Source organism: Balaenoptera musculus, chromosome 1, assembly GCF_009873245.2.
Source record: "Balaenoptera musculus isolate JJ_BM4_2016_0621 chromosome 1, mBalMus1.pri.v3, whole genome shotgun sequence".
Taxonomy (NCBI): Eukaryota; Metazoa; Chordata; class Mammalia; order Artiodactyla; family Balaenopteridae; genus Balaenoptera; species Balaenoptera musculus.
This window is the reverse complement of record NC_045785.1, coordinates 91335380-91356190: the sequence shown is the minus strand read 5'-3', so window position 1 is coordinate 91356190 and position 20811 is coordinate 91335380. Positions and strand designations below refer to the sequence as shown.

The 20811-nt window shown below is 34.7% G+C and overlaps 1 long non-coding RNA gene across 7 annotated transcripts in view; it reads right to left on the bottom strand.

Moving 5' to 3' along the window:
- Window positions 1-19087: 19087 nt before the first annotated feature.
- Window positions 19088-20811, bottom strand: part of LOC118906249 — a 64383-nt gene continuing 62659 nt past the window's right edge. For all 7 annotated transcript variants that reach the window (XR_005022458.1, XR_005022469.1, XR_005022464.1 and 4 more), the window contains one exon: window positions 19088-19172. This is a non-coding gene — a long non-coding RNA (uncharacterized LOC118906249). The remainder of the gene's footprint in view (window positions 19173-20811) is intronic.

The following is a 20811-nucleotide window of genomic DNA, read 5'->3' as shown; positions in this document are numbered from 1 at the left end:
AATGTATATGACAAAAATAGCACAAAGGAGTGGGATGTGGTACAAAATTTTTATATTTTATCAAAAGCAAGTTAGTACACATTTGAAGTGGTATTGACAAACACTAAAATAATATTGCAAAGAAATTGGATGTGCTGTCCATTATGTGACTGTATACATTTGTCAAAACTCAATTAGCTGTACACTTTAAAGAAGTAGATTTTTTGTATGTAAATTATCTCAATGAAGCTGACTTTAAGAAAAGTAAAACAAGCTTTCCCAGATTTTTCTACAAACCAGGATGTGTTATTCGAATAAAAACAATCATAGGAACAACTCAAAATTGCCTAAAGTTGGGAAAATTTATAAATCTGTGAATGTTAAACATTTTCAGAATAGAAAAAAGAAAATGTTTTCTTTCCATACTGAACTGCATACTGAAAAACAGGAAGTTGAAGAAAGAAAGAGCATTAAAAAAAAATAATGGGTGAAATTTGAGAATCCAATCTAAGCAAACAAAATATAGCTCAATTTATCAAATATCAGAATGTCCTGAAACTTTTCTTTTTTATGAACAAACAATTTATGTGAAAAATATGATGGCAAAAGATTGTCAAAAGGCATCAAGGAGAGTGACAATGTTAACACTTTGACCTCTACAATGGCACTTAAGATTTTAATCTGAAACTACAGCTTTCACATATAAATCTGAATTTAGCAACAGTTCAAATTAAATAATTTAGTAAATGCGATGCTTTCTAAATCAGCATTTCCCCAAAGCAGCACCCATGACTTTGTTACAAGAAATCACCAAATGGTAAAATGTCAAGCTGCTTCCATGAATGCATCTTTCCTCAACCCAGTAGGTATTCATAGCACAGATTTTTTTTTTCAGAGATATTTTATTGTTTTCCTACTTTTCATCAGGGTTGGGTTGCCATGGCAATAAAGTAGGCTATCTTGCTGGATTTCACCTTTGCTGTCTTGCTTCATGTGGTTCTCTCTCAGAGCAAACATGGCGGATGCTGCACACATACAGATGTCTGATTTCGTGTTTCCTTCCTGAGTGTGCTTGGCAGCTACTCTCCTGAGACAGCTGAAGCAGCACTTCACAGACTGGCATTCATCCTTCTCTCTAATGGCCACCATCATATGTCTCACTTGTTTTGTGATCTCTCTTTTAAAAAAGACACAGCTCCTCTTGAAAGATTTCTTTTTCCCACTGAAAACAGAGGACTTTTAATATTTCAGTTAACTTGGTTGTCAGATCAGTATGCCCTGTTTAATACATGCCCTATTTAAAGGTACCCATCATTAAGATGTAAAAGAAAAAAAATTCAAAAGAGCATATAGGCTTATCACAAACACAGGTTACTGTTACTTAGTGTATAAACACATTAACTTTCAGTCAGTTTCTATTTATATGTAGCAATTACCAATTCTTCCAACTGTCTAAATGTAAAAGGTGACTCCTGACAAAGGATGCATTAGTTTTTGAAGTAGACTTGCCTCACTGACAAGAAAAAAGTTTTTTTCCTTATTTCCTACCTATTTCTGATTTCCCAAGTTCAATTCTACAATATTTATTTGCATCTGATAGCCAGTGGCATCCAGTAGTATTTCTTCATCAGGTTATTTTGGCTTGGAATTCTAATTAAATGAAATTTGTTAATCCTATTACTTACAGTTCCAAATATGATTTTTATATATCATTTATAATAAGGATTCCTATACATTTAAGCAAAAATTGCAAGGCAAAACTTGGCAGTATTTTTAAAGATCTCATAAAGCTATTTTCTGATTCTATTTAATCATATGACTATAGTCAGCATTGTCTAGATAATGATATCTATCACATCATTATTATGGGTCTCACACTTTAAATGTTTTACTGTCCTAAAATTGATGTTTTGTCTTATTTTGGTAGCCATTTTTTCCCCATCCAGGGGCACAGAATATTTTTTCCATATTTTTAGATAATCAGTATTGTATATGTGGGACTTCAAGATATTTTCCTGCCTGCCATGATTTCCTTTTCCTCCTTTGTCTATTTCCTTTGCAGAATCCCTCTACTCACTTACATTTCCAAAGTGTCTCTCCATTATGGTACCCATTTCCAACTCCAGGAAAAGTCTATGACCCAAGTTGGTCAAAGATACCATCCACATGGTCCCAGTGATTGCTTCATAGATGAGCATATTACCCCTTCAGAGCTAGGATATTCTTAGAGAAAAGATCTCTTTCTGCATGGGGAATGTAGATATGAAGTAGCTAGTAGCCATCTTGCTCACAATATGAAGTGCTTCTCTACAGAATAATGCCCAATAGAGATAAGCTGAGCCAAAGGAGAAAGACACGAAGACAGCTTCATGCATACCTGAAACCAGCTTCATACATAAGTATTTCATTTATATGTCCTATTATAAGCCATTTTTTAAAGTTTGGCTCAAACATCAGTTCCGCAGAGGCCTTACCTGCCCACAGTAACAAAGTAATATCTTCTTTAAGAACCCAACAGTTACTCCTTCACTGCACACTTTCATAATAAGCATAACAATCTGAATTATCTTGTTTATTTATTTCATTGTTTATAGTGTCTTTCTCCCATAAGAATATAAGCTCCACTATGGCAAAATCTTTGGCTTGTTCACTACAATAGCTCTAGAGCCTAGCACCATGCTTGGTTTTCAATAAATGTTTGTTAAATAGATGAATAAATGAATGAATGAATGAATGAAGTTGGTTAAGTTTCTGTCACTAGAAACTGAAAGAACCTGACTAATGCATACTTTATCTTTCCAGATTATGAAAATAACATAAAAATCTAGATATTAATGATTCTATTTTCTTAACTTATAATATCTTTTCTTCACATTATCATGGCATCTGTCTTATTATAGGCACTCAAATGGGTTTTCAAAATAGACTACTAACAGGATTTCTTGCTCCTTAGTCTAATCCTTTCTTTCAGTTTCGCACTGTCACCAAAGTGATCTTTAGGAGAAAATGATTATGTTAAGTGCATATTCTGAGTATCAGAAGAGATCCTCCAGTGTTGAGGTGCTTTAGACAAGACCACCTCTCCCCTAGCTTCCACAAATCCATAGGAAGGAATTAAAAGGTATACAAACGCTCCATGTACTCTAAATAAAACCTTCCCTCCTACAAATTCCACATGCCCATTGGCAAGAGTGAACAAGAGACCATGGAACTTTATGATCCTTGCAAGACTCACCCCTTTTCATCCAATTCTCACAGACTCACCTTCACCTTGTTTGAGACCACCATTTCATTTTGTAATTTATCTGTTTCAAGATAAGCATCACAAGACATACAGAGCTCTTAATTCAGCGTTTATTCTCTGGATTCTGAACAACATAATGTCTATATATAGGCAGAGGGACAACTCTCTCATCTCATCTCCACCCCCAATATTCTTTAAATCAATTTCCTGCTTTATTTTTCTGCTTAACATCTGTGTATATTATACATTCTCTTTCCCTTTTATGAGGACAAATATAAAGTTCCCTTTCATCTCTTCTCAATTTCTGTAATCCTGCCACTACCCTTCTATAATAGATATAGGCACCAGTCTGAGGCTTGGCTAATCATGGTAACTCTTTCTCCTTTCCATAAGAGATGGCCATGTGTGGTATCCAGTATAACGGCCTTCCAAATATGCCCATTTCCTAATTTCTGGAAACTGTGACTATGTTATGTTATGTGGCAGAGGAGAATTAAGGTAGCAGATGGAATTAAATTTGCTAATACACTGACCCAAAGATCAGGAGATTATCCCGGAACATCGAGGTGGGTCCAGTGTAATTGCAAGGGTCCTTAAACATGGAAGGAGGAAACAGAAGTGTCAGAGTGATACAATATGAGAAAAACTCCACTGGTCATTGCTGGCTTTGAAGATGAATTAAGGAGTCAGAAGCCAAGGGATGCAGGCAGTCTCGGGAAACTGAAAAAGTCAAGAAATATATTTTCCCTTACAGCTTCCAAAAAGGAATGCAGTCCCACTGACATCTTAATTCTAGACCAAGGAGACACAGTTCAAACTTCTGGCACCCCAAATTGTAAGTAATACATTTGTTTTGTTTTCGTTCACTATGTTTATGATAATTTATTAAAGCAGCCATAGGAAATATTCACCAGAGTTTCTTTAAAATACTTGTTATATTGATATTGGGAGAGAGAAAAAACGCTCTTCACAAAGATCCTAAGATTCAGGAAACTTGTAAGCCTGGAGACACCCGGAGCCTTCTTTCCACCACATGAAGAGAATGAAGGTAGCAGATGGAATTAAAAATTCTAAGAATCCAATCCAAACAAGGTGGCACATCTAAGACAGCAAACCCTAATGACATTATTTGTATCCTGGATTTTGCGTTTATGTGAATCAGTATATTCTTTTTTATCTTGAACTTGTTTTAGTTAAATTTTTGCAACCTTTAGCAGAAAGAACCCTTTACAAAACACCATCTACAGTTCTTTGACTATGCCTTTACCTTCTGGAAAATGTCTATACATACTTAAAGTTTTAGCTCTACTCCCCTCCCTTGTTAAATGTTCTCTGACTCTCACAAGTAGAATTTTTGCCACTTCTGTGCCTACTATAAAGCTACATTGTTAAAGTTAGTATATCGTGAAATTATTTGAGTGACAAGGTAAATTATGATCTTCCTTATGCTTTCCATGTCCTCACCCTTACTTGACAATGATTCTTAATCATAAGAATCTTTTCTAATGTAACTCAGATAAAAGAGAGATAAGTGCTGCTTTAATGATTTAAGGCCAGAATACTAGTTCATAAGAAATAAAGCCAATGTCACTTTAATCAGAGGAATATGAATTTTTCAGGGAAACACAATGAGATATTTGGGAAGGAATTCCATCCATGCTTGATTAGATATTTTTGATTTTTGATGGACCAGAGTAAAAGTAGCTTTGATAGTAAATCAAATAACTTGTCTTCCTTGTCTCTCCACAAATCTCTTCATCAATGACACCATAGCTTAGAACCTGTGCATTCATGGGTGCACACGTGCGTGCACGCACGCACACACACACACATCTTCCTGGATAAGCCAGTGGACTGAAATAATCCTCCTCTCCTTTCTGGGAAAATATGAAAAGACACTGAGGTATTTTTTTACCTAAGAGTTTTCAGTATATGGGAGAGGGGAAAGGGTTAAAAAGAAATAGTACTAGGAGGGTAGTGATAGAAGAGGGAAGGTTCAGTTTCCTGGGTGGTCTTCACAACAGACCCTCCATTGTCATGAGGCCTACATGAGGTACACATTTATACCTTTTGCATTTTGATAAAACAGGAAGCTATCAGGGATATGACACCTGGTTTCCTACCACCTCTCATATCCATACTGTGTAGTTTTTAAACAGTCCTCCAAATCCCAAATTTTTAAAATAAATAACAAATCTTCAAAACTATTAGGAGCATATTAATTTCAAAAAATGGTAAATCAATATCGTTAAGTATATTCACATGATTATACAACAGATCTCTAGAACTTTTCATCTTTCAAAACTGAAACATTATACCCACTGAACAACTCCCATTTCCCCTTCCCCAAGCCCCTGGTAAACAGCATTCTACTTTATGTTTCAATAAGCTTGACTACTTTAGATATCTCATACTTAAAAGTAAAAAATACATGATCTCACTTACACGTGGACTCTAAACTAGTCCAACTTATAGAAGCAGAGTAGAATGGTAGCTGCCCAGGGCTGCGGGAGGGGCGGGGATTGCAGACAATGTTGGTCAGGAGGTACAAAGTTTCAGTTACACAAATTGAATAAGTTCTGGAAATCTAATGTGCAAAAGTATGCCTATCATTAATGATACTGTACTGTATAATTGAAATTTGCTAAGAGGGTAAATCTTAAGTCTTCCCACCACATACACACAAAGAAGGAAATAGGTAATGATCTGAGGTAATGGATCTGTTAATTACTTGCTTGTGATGATTATTTCACAGTGAATACATATATCAAATCATCAAGTTGTACACTTTACATACATGCAATTCTGCTTTTGATTGTTGATTATGCCTTAATAAAACTGAAACAAAAAAAAGAGAAAGAAGTGGAAGAGAGACCAGGCCTCTCCTTCTCTCTGTCATGTGAGGATGCATCCATGGGCAAGCCAAAAAGAGAGACTTCACCAGGGAGCTGAATCAACTGGCACATTAATCTCAGACTTTTAGCCTCAAGAATTGTGAGAAATACATGCCTGCTGTTTAATAAATAAATAAATACAATACAGTATTCTAAAAATCCAACAATGTTAGAAGGAGAAGCCCTCTACTCCTTGTAAGGTAAGTATCAGTAGCACCACTATCACTGTAGAGTGGAGGGCTTCAGGGAGTTTCCTGACATAGCTGACTAGACCACAAGGGATGATGTGTACCTAACCTACTTGTCAAGGAACAGCTGGAGAGACCCTCATTTCAATGGGTTTTACAATTGTCTCCATTCTATCCACAAAGTATATTTATAGATAAATTCTAAGTTAAGAAAAGGAAGAGTCACTAACACCCAGGGACATTGGTTTACGTCGTTAACTACCCTAAAGACTATAGACTCCTGGAGAAAAAAAAACAAAAAAAGGGCTGTACTTATGTAATACTGCTTTTAAGTAAATTTAAAATAAAAGTTTTGAATTAGTCTGCATGGGCTGCCATAACAAAATATCACAGACTGGTTGGTTTAAACAACAAAAATTTATTCTCACAGTTCTGGAGGCTGGAAGTGAAACATCAAGGTGATGGCAGTGTTGATTTTTGGTAAGATCTTACTTTCTTAGCTTGTTGCAAGCTTCCGTCTCACTGTGTCTTTACATGGCCTCTCTTCTGTGTGCACGTACTCCTAGTGTCTTTTACTCTTCTTACAAGGACACCAGTCCTATTGAATTAGAGCCACATCCTTATGACCTGATTTAATTCTGATTGCAACTTTAAAGGCCTTATTTCAAAATATAGTCATATTGGGGGTTAGGGCCTCAACATATGAATTTGAGGAAGAACAATTTACTCTATAACAAGCTTCAATTAAAACATAAGTTGAAAGTTTAAAAACCACCTTTAATTATGAAGCTAGAAAAATTCCCATAAATGTCAGCTTTAGATTGACATTTAACAGATGTCTTTAAATGCCAAATATTTTCTTGTTCACTAATTTTGGGCTGTTATGAGTAAAGCAATGGGCTAGCCACCTTTGGTTAAAGCTTGGAAACAAAATTAGAAAATTAAATTTATGAAGAAGATTTTCAAAAACTGAATTGTTTCACAAGAAGGTGCAGGTGACATGAAGTACCAAATGTGAAGCAGAAGCTAGTACCATTATGTATGAAAATGCCTGAAAGAAAAGGAAAGATTTTGAAGTTTAGGAAAAGGCAAGTTTAATACCTTTTTCTGATGAACAGGCAAGGACAACTTTGTTGTCTTTTTAATACCAATTGAGAAATTATCATATATTCTGATTTATACATATGTTATAGTGGGTGACAATCAAAAAAGCCTTATGGAGAATCATAAATAATTGTGTTCTCATTCTACAAAAATGCTAAGCCATAATCCTGTGAGTAGTTGCACTGAAAAATTTTTACATATCACTTTCTACTAATTTGGAACTAAAGTATGCCGATTTGTGTTAATCAACAGATTCATATAATATTATTAATTCAAGATAATATTGATTACATAAATTGCATATTGATATCTGTAGACTGAATTTTGCCCACTAGAATGTAAAAGCCAACAGAACAAGAATATTTGTCTGTTTTAATTTTATTTGTTATTGCTGTATCCATAGCACCTAAATCAGCATCTGACATATTAAAGGTGCTTAGTGAATATTTGTTGAGTGGAATATTTATTTAATTTATGCATGAGTACTATCAGTAATAAGATTTTATTATGTTGTAAACATCATCCCAAAGGAAATTAGTAGAACATCTAACAGTGATCTAACAGTGACTTGGCATGCATCAATGAAAGAAAAAGAAATGTCAGGAGAGAAAGAAAAGACAAATGATAAAATTGAGAAAAAAATAGGAAAAATTGGTAGCATCAAATAACACAATGGAGACTTCCATGTAAAAAGTAATATGCTGTGGGAGGTAAGGTAGAGGTGTTAGGAAAGCAACCTGATGTCTTGTGGCTTGTTTTAGTTATTAGTTTCCACCTCAGAAAATTTTTAAGATTTTTCTCTGCTTTAAAACAAATAGAAAAATGAAATGATTTACGTACAGCCATTTTCCTGGAGCTTAATATCTAGAAGGAAAGTAGTGAGAAGTGTCGTTGAAGAAGTGAGGGGAAAGCCACATTTCTTTTGATAGGATTTAACTAAAAAATCCAATCAATGCAAACTGGCATTCACTCATCCATTCATTCATTTCATTAATGTTACAGGTACATGCTGCTCTTTTATATTTTATTACCTAAGGCAATAGACATATTTATCTTATGTTGATATTATAATTACTATTAACAATCAAAGTATGCCACACTGAAGATAAATTGCAGACTCACCGAGTGCCTAGCAAACCTGTTTTCTCCATGGTTTATCTTGCACTGTGCACTATGTCCCATAATGCTGTCACCCTGCTCAGCTGCCTGTCTGAACTACTAGACAATGCCATGATGCAGTAGTCGTGTCTATTTTGTCCCCACTGTAGAACTTGCTCATGGAAAAGTGATTGTCACAAATTATATGCTTAGTAACTATGTGATAAAGGAATTGACTGACCATTTTGAGAGTTCTGCTTAATGGGTATGCTGTAGTTAGATTGTGAATGGTCAAACCAATCATACCTTTTCTTGCGGTATCTGTGAGTCACAATCAGTTGTGTGGTTGAAAGCATCAAAAGAAAATGTCAGAATATTAGAATATGAAACACAGATGCTATCATCTCTACAGATGGACAAAAACCAGAGTTGCTGTCAGGTTATTAGGACTACCATTGCAATCATGAGTAGTGTTCTGCTCTTCTTGCTGTGCATCTGCTAAGGTGAAAGTTTGTTTTACTTTCCTTTGTATCTTTAAATAATTCACCATTTACTGAGATTATATGAGTGTGCCTAGGGTCTCTATAACTTGTAAGACCCTAACTAGCAATTAAGTTTAACAAATATGCATCAAATGTTTTATTTAGTTTATTTTATTTTTACGTATTTTATTTAATGCCGTTTTAAGCTGTGTGTGTCTGCTCAAGACTTACATACTTATTGTCATATAAATATAACATTTACCTTGAGATTTCTTTGCACTGTAATAAAATAGTTCTTGTACTCTTACTGGCAAGCTAAATGTTTGAAACCCTTGTAACTAATTATAGAACAGTGCTCCTGATAGGATATGGTAAGGTATGAGAGATGCTTTTATGTAAATAACATGATAGGTTTCTATTGGTGGACTATAGATATTGAAATTTATTAAAATGCCATTAAGCATAAGATTTATGTTTTGGGATTGCCCAATGGATGAGCTATTTTATTACAAAATATTTTTGGTACTCTGGTAATTTACCCATCACCCACTCCTTGGAGCAGAAGCTTCCTAAATTTCACAATATAATAAACAATGTAACAGAGAAGGTCTTGAGTAATTTCTGACTATGTTATTCTGTCAGACTGACTTTTAATTGGCAGTGGCTAACATTTATTGATTAAATTTATAGATACCAAACCATAGATCCTTAAATATAATAATACATTTTAATATAAGGATAACAGCATATAGTTTTTACTAGTTACTATGTATAGTTCTAATATATGCTCATCTCATTTAATCTTCACATGTCCTAGAACGAGTTGTTATGGGCTCCATTTTAGAGTCATTTTAATAAATACTTAGAGAAAAAAGTCATACCTTTAGTTAGTGATAAACTTGGAATTCAAATGCATGTGAGTCTAAAGGATTGCTCTTAATCACTGTTGTATGCTACCTACCTTAAAGCTTTTTAAAATACTTTGGGGTTTATGAAAAGAAGAGCTCTGTATTAAATCCCTTTTAAAAAGTATTTACACTTGGGATTATTCTTTCTTGAGGACTCTTCAAGCAGTGATTACCTGCATGATTGAAACTATTTAGATGTTGTTAGCTTCTAACTAACTTTTCCCTATTGTAGTAGATTCAGTTTTATATTCTTCAGAGCACTAACTCTGAAGAATTTTTTCAAAAAAGTCCTGAAATCTAGAAGTTTGAAAAATATTTTGATAATATACCACTTCTTAAATATTCACCATGCACATGTTTTTAAAAATTAAAGGATCTTATAGTAAGAAAACATTTAATTTTGTTTATCTCAACACTTCCAATTTAATCTGTTTTTGTTTAATTTATTGAAATTCTTAGGTAGTATTTTCTTAGAGATACAATGACAAATGTATGTTAAATTTGTTTATTTAAGGTTAAAAAGGAAGGGGAAGAAAGCCCTGGGGTAGTTTCCCATGTAAAATGTAATTTTCTAAAAATACACAGCTTTATTTCCAAATGGATACACTGTATAAAAAAAATAGATCAATAGATATCCTTTAAAATCTCTCTATTGAAAACTTCAAGAAATTAAAAATAGTGATAAAAGAAAAAAAAAACCCATTCATATTCTACATAAGAAAAATTTTCATTTGTAAGATGTGCTTTAAGTTTTTAAAAATAAGTACAGCTATTTATTTTCAAGTGACAATATATGTAACTTTTCTATTAAGGCTTCATGTGATGAATGATGTATGGATATAAAATAGTCATTACTCCTCCTTTAAAATCATATTTCTCCTCCTTATCTAAAAGAACATGGATGTGAGGTGACCACATGAGTTAAATTACCAAAGGCACTATATACCATAAGTGGAATAGAGCGTTATTAAACAAACCCAAAAGGATATTTCCTTCTGCAGTCTCTTGTCAGCTCCAATGTCTCTCTCTGTTGCTTCTACTTTTCCGCCCTTTCTCAAATCAATTCATTTCTATGCAAATGCTTGCATCTCTGTATGGAGGATATGTGATAAGAAACCAGACTTTTTCTATAGACAGGCTGCTTATTGAGTAATTCATCCATCATTTACTCAAACAGAAAATCTATGACTACCATCATTTATTCATTCCCAAGGGTGTTTTCCCACCTGAGGCAAGGACACTATTTTAATTTTGCTTTAGAGCTAGTGGGGACATCGCTGCTCTATCATGGTCAACAGCTCCACTTTGCATGTAATGTTCCAGGGGCAATCTTACTTGAGAGACTTCTAAATATTCTTTTGTCACAGAATGTCACTCATCTTCCATGTTCTCTGATTTACCCAATCTTAGCCATCTTTTTGAAATGCAGCTTCCTTGGCTGCTGCAACGCATCTTTATTCTGTTAATCTATATCAGACCAGCTGTCACTTAAAAGTTCACCTTTGTCTTATAGTTTTCCTGAAACAAATGATAAATATCTTGAGCACAGATACTACTTCTAACATGTATTCTGTTCTCAACACTACAGTATTCTCAGCCCATAATAGATATCCACTAAAGATTTGCTGAATTGGAATTATTGAGGTTATTAAGAGAGATAATTACAGTGGGAGGAGGGTTACCTTAGTGAGAGGGAAGACCCAAAGTAAAATAATGAAGACCTGTTAAATTCATGAAGTTACATTATCTCATAAATGTATGACTTCAAAGAATGTGAGAGTTTCTGGTTGTACAGTCTATTAGGAGCCTAGAAAGTTTCTAATAGGAGGATCAGATGAGTTAGTAAAATATATTGTATTTCAATCACACAATTCTATGTCTTACAAAAAATAGCCCTGTTTTTGTTTTTGTTTTGTTTTGCATCTCAGATTCTACTATAGTTAATGCTCCTTTCAAATCAGTTATTTTTAAAATGCTCACAACCTAATTCTTTATATGTCTAAAACAGTGTATCAAGCAGTTTTACTATTTGGTTAAATAGTATACTTTAAAATCGCAATTTAAAAATCTTTTCTGTGTATCCTCAAGATATGTCTATAGAGGTAAATGAATTACTTACAACTCTAGTTAAGTGAACAGGCATTATTATTTATTCCTTCTACACATATTAAGCTAGGCATTGGGTATGAAAAAGTAAGCAAAGAGATTTAGTCCCTTCCTTCTGGAGATTATAATTCTGTAAAGAATATATATAATAAATGATCAATCAAAAAAAAAAAAGAAGGAAATCAAAAAGGAATATATAAAAAGAAAAAAAGCAAGAAAAAATAATAACCAATCAGCAGTATAATTACAAACTATAATAAATCCTGTGAAAGGAGAGTGAGGTGCTAAGAGATTAAATAGGGGGAACCTGTTTTGGATTATAGTGTTTTTCTAAGAGACTTATTTTAGGAGGTGACATTTAAGCTAAGACAAAAGATGAGAAAGAACCATTATATGAATGAAAGAACATTCCAAATTGAAGGGGGAAAAAAGTCTGTTAAAGAGAACCTAAACCAGGAAAGGATGTTTAGTATATAATGCAAAGGGGAATAAGGAACAGAATAAAGCTAGAGAAATTGGCAGAGGCCAAATTGTAAGAGGATAATAGGCTAGGATAAGTACAATGGGGAGCCATTAAAGACTCTCAAGCAGGGAAGGAACAATGTTAGTTTAAGTTTTAAAAAGATAACAAGCTGCTATGTGGAAAGTATTAGAAAGGAACAAGTATGGAACAGACTTCATGTTCTTGAAAGCTTTCTCCATATAATGGAGAGGGTTCTCAGTGACAGTCATGGGCCCATATACTTCAGATTCAGCATCCATAAATCAAATGTCACAGAAGAGCCAATTAACCCCTTCCAGTTCCACCTCTGCTCTAGCACCCAATTGACACCTCCATCAATGTCATGTAATTGCGGCAACAGTGGATAAGAACTCTTGATTTGTTTCCCTTAATTTTATTCTTTCTTGATTTTCATAATATCACTGTTTACTCAATTATTGTCATTCTTCTATATATTTCTATTCTTTATACTCTGAGTACCCTATGCTGACACCTTAAATATTGATGCTTTTCCACCTCAACCCACTTTTGCCATGCTCATTTTCAGTGTTTTTCTCTGAGTATGCCCATCTATTTTCACAACTTTAAATTTTCTCATATTTACTCAGTGAAATACTGTCAAGTACCAGGAACTATTCTAGGCACTATGGATACAATTAACTAAACATTCATTTAAATCTATCTATCCATCTACCTATCTACCATCTATCTCCCTATCTACCTAATCTTTTCATCTACTGATGCCTCTCAAATCTAGATCTCTAGACTACAACTCTCTCATAAGAGGTTCTGTCTACTGGGCTTCAGACTTATATATCCAGCTTCTTGCTATGTTTGCCTAAACATCACACAGACATTGCTTAACTCAAGATAGCCACACAAAAATCCTCTTTTTCCTTAAATGTGTTCTTCCTCATTTTCCATCTCAGCAGTTGGTACAGCCATCCATTCAGACCCCAGGGAGAAATTTTTCTTTCCTCCCTCTCTTTCACTTTTCACCCTTCAATCGGTCACCAATATTTTCAGTCAAAATTAATTTTGAAGTTAATTCAAGCCTCCATCATCTATTGCTGTTCTATTGCTATAATTTCCAGACTTGTTTTCCTGATTCCAATTTCCTTTCCTTTAAATCAGACTTCTTCATCACTGCCAGAGGGCTCCATCTAAAAGGCCCTGGCGGTCCAGTGGTTAAGGCTCCACGCTTCCACAGCAGGGGGCGTGGGTTCTATCCCTGGTCAGGGAACTAAGATCCCGCATGCCACTCGGTGTGGCCAAAAAAATTTTTTTTTAATCTTAAAATAAAAAGGGTGGGGGCAGATCTGATTACCCTATTCCTCCTCTTAAAACTATTATTTCGTCATAATAATTCAAGTAACTTAGTATGACATAGGTTATCTGACCACCACCTCTACCTCCTCTCCACATCTAGCCTCATTTCTTCCCAACTGCCCTCAAGCATTTTATGCTCAACATTTTCTCCTGACATTGCCTGGGCTTAGGATTTTTTACTTTCCATTACCCCTTCTTTATCTGAAGAACAATTTATCATGCTTTAAGACAGTTTCTTCCCAGAAGGCTTTTTTGAAACTTTGAGTGTGTATTAGATGCTTCTCCTCTGTGCACCTATTTATGTATTCATTCACTCATTCACTTATAACGTCCTTTACTTACTCTTCTGTCTGCTAGTACTTGACACCTGCCCATGTGTTATTTTTCTTGATAGGACTTATGAGCCATGAGAGGGAAGGAACCACGTCTTATTTATCTTCCTCTTTCTAGCACTAATTTAGTGCCTTACACAACATATGTTTACTTAGTGAGTGAATAATTTACATCTTCTCTTTCACGCTTAAATATTTCAAACAAATATCCATACACACTCTATTATAACGATAGTGTGTGTTTGAATACTCCTTTAAATTTATGAAATGCTTTTACATTTATCATGTTTGATCCAAGTCACTCTATAAAGAACATTAATAGGTTTTGATATTCCCATTTTAGTAACAGGGAAAGTTGAAGTTCAGAGAGTTTTATTCAAGGTCAAACAGCTAGTGATGAACTATAACTCTGAATATAATTTTTTTCCAACAGACCACACTGCCTACTCACTGTAGTGGGAACACAGCCTCCTTGATCCCCTCTTGCTGAAACATGCTAAACACATTTCCTAACCCAGGAGAGCCTAACCTGGTGAACGCAGACACCTTTGTTCAAGTGAGCCTGACCTTTTTCCCTTGAGCTCCAGACCTGTATTTCTAGCTACCTGCTTAATATCTCTCTCCTTGTACGTGCCACACCACTTCAAAAGCAACATGTCTAAATCAAAATATATCTTTCCTCTGCTCCCACAGCCTCTGACTCCCACCCAAACTAGTTTGTCCTTCAAGTTTTATGATTTCTGTCAATGCTATTTTGCCTTCAGGATTTGGAAATTAATGTTACAGCTGTATCTAGCTATTCATCTCTTGAAAATAAGCCTCTTTACTGATAAATTGTCATTATTTATTGAAAACCTGCCAGACTATCATTCATCCCTTCAGGGCCTTACTGAACAGAGACATTTTAGAGAATTAAATATGGCATACTGAAAATAGTACTCTCCCCTTTGCATAATTAGATTTAGGCATAAAAACATTTCAGTGACAACCTAAACTGATAAAAGGTGAAAATCTCTAACAATGAAGAGATTACTTTCATTATTTCAATGACTTTTTAAGTGAAAAGTATGGTACAATTATCTTTCATCTTGTTTTTACTTCAGTTAATTTTCTTTATAATGAGGAGGGCAATGATGCCATCTGTTTTATTTCTATTTATTCCTATTTTTGCTCCATGTGTGTCAGTCATTTAGCTACACTAATGGAACCAGGGCAAAAGAGATTCCCTTCTGGATTTACCAAGTTTTGTAGTGGTGAGTCAGCTCTCCCTGTATTCTAACAGCTTTCTTGTTATTTTAACATCTGCTTAAAACCATTCAATAGATTAAAATGTAGTTATTAACCTAAAATTATCTTTAAAAAACCAGAAAGTTTAAAATAAGTTCAAAATGTAAATCAAGTAACCCACTCAGTAAAGCACACCTAAAATATATTGCTGTGTAAGTAAGGCATAAACTATATGAATCAAATTGTTCTTAAGTGGTCTTTGAGTTAGATTTTAGAAATAAAATCTGAAAATCACCTCAGTGGCTAAAATTGAAGAGAGAAGGCTGAAGATTCTAAGGCAGGATTTCTCATAACCTGGGTCAGATAGACATTGTGATGTAGCACACAGATCCCATTCATGGAAGAACTTGTCGCCCCAGCTGTTGGGAGGGCTGTCATCAACAGGCTTTAGCCATCAGTCCCTTCAGAGATTTCCTCGGCTGCATGGAGGCCTACAGCCACTGCTTCCTGGGAAACACATTCAATTTGACTGATCAATACAGAAGGGCCCAACTCCTGACAGGACTGAAGGGCCATTCTAGCTCCTGAGTGCGATCACTCCCATATGATTCTGATTGGCTGAAGCTCTGTTGGTTCTGCATCACAGCTCAGCTTCTCCCTCTGCCCTATCTTGCATCTTTACCTTCCTTTTCATAGATACTGCTTCCTAGCAAATACCCTGCATACTAAACTGTCGGCTTCCCCCATCACAACCCAAAGTGGAACACAGGGCTCCAAGGAATCTGTGAGCCCTCTCAGTTTACATGTACATTTTTTAATTTTGTATGTATATGTGAATTTTCCTGATAGTTTTTTCCTAGGTGGCCTTTGTATCAAAAAATATAAGCACGATTGTTCTAGTGTGTTGAAGATCATCTGATTACCAAGAAAAGACAAAATGTGCCAGTTTTAGCCTTTAAATTAATTCTAAGAAATTCTGCACAACTATTGCACACATATCACTCATTCAATATCTCTTACATTATGAATGGGCAAAAATGAAAATAAATCAATGAATGCTTAAAAGGCAAATACCACCCTGCTAGGGTAAAAAGAGAAATGATACACCTTGAAAAAACAGAAGACTATTTTTTGTGACCAGCAGACTGTTTCAGGCCACCATTTTCATTTTTATAATTTTTTAAAAGGATAGATGAAAAAACACCAAGGTAATGATGCCCCCTGAAAAAAAAATTTAAAGGATTGTGACACACTTTTGAAATTGTGTGCATGAGCTCTTGCCTAGAGCCCTGATGAATCTTTTTTCAAATTCATAAAGAAAGTCCCTCAGGATATTTCACAGTGTGAGGATACACAGTCTCCTTTCCTGACAGGTCATTATTGAATATCATGCTGGGTTTGAGTACAGGGCTGGTGAGAGGCTTCTCTCCCTGCTTCTTCTGTAAATGTATGTGAGGTTCAAGCTTTGGAATCTTAAATGTCCACGAGAGCTCAAAAGGTACCTGGTGATTGATTTGCACTACAGGACAGAGCTGACACAAGAATTGCAGTTGAGTTCAGCAGGATTGCAATCAGAGTCCTTGGCAAAAGTCACATTGTATGAGGTAGATCATCATGTGGTTAAGACCAACTGCTGCAGTTTTTATGACTCAGTTTTTTCTATGCAGTTTTTTTCATGTACTGGGTAAGGTTTTTGTGTTTCCCTTTTTAAATTTTGTAATTAAAAGCAATGTCTTCAAAAGGAAAAGTTTAACAGCAAAAGAACATATCTGACTAAAGAATGGAAACCAATATAGGGTAAGTAAAACCATAGGGAGGCATATGTTGTGTGTCTAATTAGTCTACAGCCTTCTAAGTTGAGATACATCATAGGAGAGATTGTGCTTGGAGCAAAGCTCCTTCCTTTAATAACGGCATACTTTTCAATCATTAAAATATTAAAGTCCTAGAAAATGTTACACCACACAATTCATGATTTCACTTTATATAGTTACGAAGTCTCTGGGAAAAAAAAAGTATATTTTTAAATTCACATTGTTTTAATAAATTTAATAACTTTTGTCCTCCTACTTTGCTCATTGTAAGAAAAATTTAAAATACAAAAACTATAAAGAAGTGAATGAAAATCACTTAAAACCTCATTACACAAAAGGGCACAATCCAGACTACTGAAAATGCGCTACTAGACCCCGAGGTAGCCTAAATCCACTGAAATTGTTATAAAATGTCAAAAAAATTTTAAATTGTTGAAGGCCAACAAAAATTTAGGTTAACTAAATTTTGAAATAAATTAACCACATTTTTTCAGAGTTACCTCACATTATTTTTTGTTTGTTTAATATGCAGCAAGCACAGGTAAGCAAAGATAGTTGTCTCAGAGAATTGATTTAAACTGAAACAAAAGCTAATCAAAACCAGATAATAAAAATGATTCTAAGGGTTTTGGTGTAAACATTCAAATTCAAACTCAAACTCTATTGACATTTCAGTCATATTTGAAGTTTATTAAAATCTTCATGGAGCTTCTTTACATTTGCCAGTAATATTTCTTGCTAAGTTTTGATCCCTAATATTGGTCTGGACAGGGAAGAATATGAGGACTCTGTGCTCAAAGCTCTTAAGTCTTGAAAAATTATAACCAAACCTTCTATACCTGATGGCTATGTGCTTCATTCCTAATATTGAAGGGGGTTTTGTGTGACTTTTTGTTTCATTTTGGTTTTGCTTTTTACCCTCAGGGTTGATTTTTATTTACAGAAATGAATATTCAGAAGTTTAATCTTTAAAAAGTCAACTAATTAAATTTATAATTATAAAAACTTAGTTCATTTTTAGGCTTTTAATCTTAAAGTTTACTTTAAGTTTACTTTCAAGCTCAGTTTATTTACCTTATTCTACTTATAGGACTAGAAAATTCTCAAATTGTTTTAAAGGCCTTTCAATAATTCCTAGTCCCATTTACAAGCTTAGTTATAAACATTTTAGCATTTTAAATCAAAGTTAAAATTTTTTAAATTTATTTTCTTATACTTTTGTTTTCTGACTACAATTTCCCAACTGCTAAATACTTTTTATAAAGCTAATAAAGTAAATTTATAAACAAGAATTCTCTTAAATATTATTTTTAAAAATCTAGTCAGGTCTCGACAATAACCAAAAAACCATAAGCCTAAAATGGTTGGTTAATTAGGCATCTTAATATGAAAATACAGGGTTTTAAAATGAAATAACATAGTTGACCCCCTGGGATTCTAGTTTTCCAATTTTCTTCAACACTAAAGGGACCAATAATAAATGTGCACCTAATTTTTACTAAAGAATATTAATGCTATGAGTTTTTAATCTCTTAAATGTTTCCCTATTCAATTTTAAATCTTTCTGGCATTGAAAAATGCTTTGCCCTCCATTCCTATTATTATTCTTCAAATTTGGAAGGTTAACTCTCCAAACCTACCATATTTATATATCAACTACATTTTAACCATGTCGTTGGATTCATCTACATCTATAGCTCCCACCTGGCTTGATTGGATTTTGCATTTCTTTTATCTCTGGAGGGCTGGCATGTAGACCTCAGCCTGTGGGATCACAGAAGGCTAAGCAACCCAAACTGGGCAGCACAGTCGGGTCTATTCCTAGGCCCACCCCAAGTAGAAGGGATGAACTTGAGGGCCCGTCAGAATCTTACCATGTAGGGGGATGTGGCGCCTAGCCCTGAGTGGCAGAGGCCGGCTCTCAGCTTTCATCTGCCCTCAGTCAACCACTCCAGGGACAGCTTCCTGTTCAAGTCCGACAAAGGGGGGAGAAAAACCGCAACTTACTTCTGGAGATAAGTAAATACAGTTGCTCCCCAAAGCAAAACATTTTTCTATTTGAATGGAAGGAAACTGCATTATTTTGTATACTTCCTAAGACTATACAACTCTTGGGATATTAAAATATTTGGCTCAATTTGGCTCAAATGTTTCTTTGTACTCTATTAGGCCCAATGTATAATGTGTTTCCTCAGAAACAAGCATTTCCCATTTCTCTGATGTTGATGCTATACGAAGAGAGATAACAAAATATGACTGTCAGGATAGCCTTGCCTAGAACAGTCCATACTGAGTTCCTTTCTTGTTTGAATAGACTACTAATTCAACACAGGTAGCTTCTAGGAGGGAGGTGGACTCAAAGAGGATAATAACATAGTTTTTACATTAGGATTTGAGATTCTCAGAGTTTGGGGTGGCTAATTGCTGGGAACTTTTTGACCCTGCATTGTGATAAATTATCCTGAAGATGAGATACAATATTGGTGGCAGCAGCACCAGCAAAAAACATAAAACTAGGGTTGCACAGCTTTTGGAAAGCCTCCTATTAATAGCTTCTTATTATCATCATCTTCTAAAATAGCATCTCACTTGCATATTAAACAGAGAAATAGTCCTTACAAATATGCTTTCTCCCATTTTTCTTGAAACACGTGTCTCTTTTGGTATATCTTTCATTCATCAATTATTGATAGAATACAGATAAATATTTCTCTTTTACCAGAAAAAACAAATAGTCCATGCTTAATGATAAATGGCAACTGACAATCCATCTCTGGGAAAAGGAGACGATAAGGTTCCATGGAGTCGGAACTAACTTGGAAAGTATACATCCCTCTTAACAAAGGACCCATCATGCAGCTCTAGACAACACTTCTCATGTTGGACTACAAACTCGACATTGTCAAAGATTTGAATCTTTATGTAAAACTGCCCTATTTCAAATCATTAGTTCAAATTTTCAAAGAACTGTATTCAGGTTAAACCAAACACACCAGTAAGATTTATTAGGTCCTAAGTAGCTAGTTTGCCTTTGATTGCTAGTTTGTCCAATTCAATGTGTTACAGCCTTTCTAACACGCATTATCTTACTGCCAGGAGGGTCCACTTGCCTGAGTTTGTAAAATTCTGTAGTAGTCATTTCTCTAAGTTGGGATTTCAGCTTTCATACTTTTGCTAAAACTCAAACCTTCTTCTCTCAGATAGTATAATAAATCATTTTAAGCTAATATAAATAATCTTATGCCTCATTATCAATAATTGGAAAGTTCTTCCCTCATTCTCTGATTGGCTAATTTTAATTTCCCATCCTTTAATACCCAGATCAAATGTCACCTCCTCTGTGAAGGGTTTTTAACATCAACATTAAGCATTTTTTTCTTCTTCTCCCCACACTCAGAGACTCTATATATCACCTCAACTATGGCATATTGCCATGAAATTAACATGTCCCGATCAGCCTACTAGTCCAAGGAGGAATAAAAACATGTGGAGCAGACCTGAACTCAACCTCAGCTTGAAGCCAAATCAGGCTGAACTCAGGCAAAATGAGCCTGCTCCAACCAATCTGCAGAAAGGTGACTGATGAAAAAGTTATTTTACATTT